Source organism: Egretta garzetta, unplaced genomic scaffold, assembly GCF_000687185.1.
Source record: "Egretta garzetta isolate BGI_Z169 unplaced genomic scaffold, ASM68718v1 scaffold510, whole genome shotgun sequence".
NCBI lineage: Eukaryota > Metazoa > Chordata > Aves > Pelecaniformes > Ardeidae > Egretta > Egretta garzetta.
This window is the reverse complement of record NW_009258477.1, coordinates 337,063-337,557: the sequence shown is the minus strand read 5'-3', so window position 1 is coordinate 337,557 and position 495 is coordinate 337,063. Positions and strand designations below refer to the sequence as shown.

Genomic DNA, 495 nt, shown 5'->3' with positions numbered 1-495 from the left:
GCCAGCTGGGACAGGACAAGGGGGGATGGCTTTAAACTGAAGCAGGGGAGGTTTAGACTGGATCTAAGGAAGAAATTCTTTGCAGTGAGGGCGGTGAAACCCTGGCAGGGGTTGCCCAGAGAGGGGGTGGAGGCCCCATCCCTGGGACCATTCCAGGCCAGGTTGGCCGGGGCTGTGAGCAACCTGCTGTGGTTCAAGGTGTCCCTGCTCCTGCAGGGGGGTTGGGCTGGGTGGGCTCTGGGGGTCCTTTCCCACCCAAACCATTCTAGGATTCTATGATTCTAAGTTTTCACGCTTGCTAGTGAGCACCTGTGAGCTGAAAGTACAACTGAAGGTGCTGGGGTTTGTTCACACTTCTATCCTGGAAATTAAAGAGAAATTAAAATTGTAATGAACTTTTAGCCCTGAAAGGGTAACTTCACTGATCTCAACTTGCGCCTAGAAATGAAAAATGACCTTATCCTCAGTCTGTGACTGGTAGGCAGAGAGCTTTTG

General features: G+C 51.5%; 1 protein-coding gene across 1 annotated transcript in view; it reads left to right on the top strand.

The window, feature by feature from the left end:
- The window catches only part of LOC118452787 (putative Polycomb group protein ASXL2), a 16,377-nt gene that overhangs the window by 1,496 nt on the left and 14,386 nt on the right, over positions 1-495 (top strand). The window lies entirely within an intron of this gene.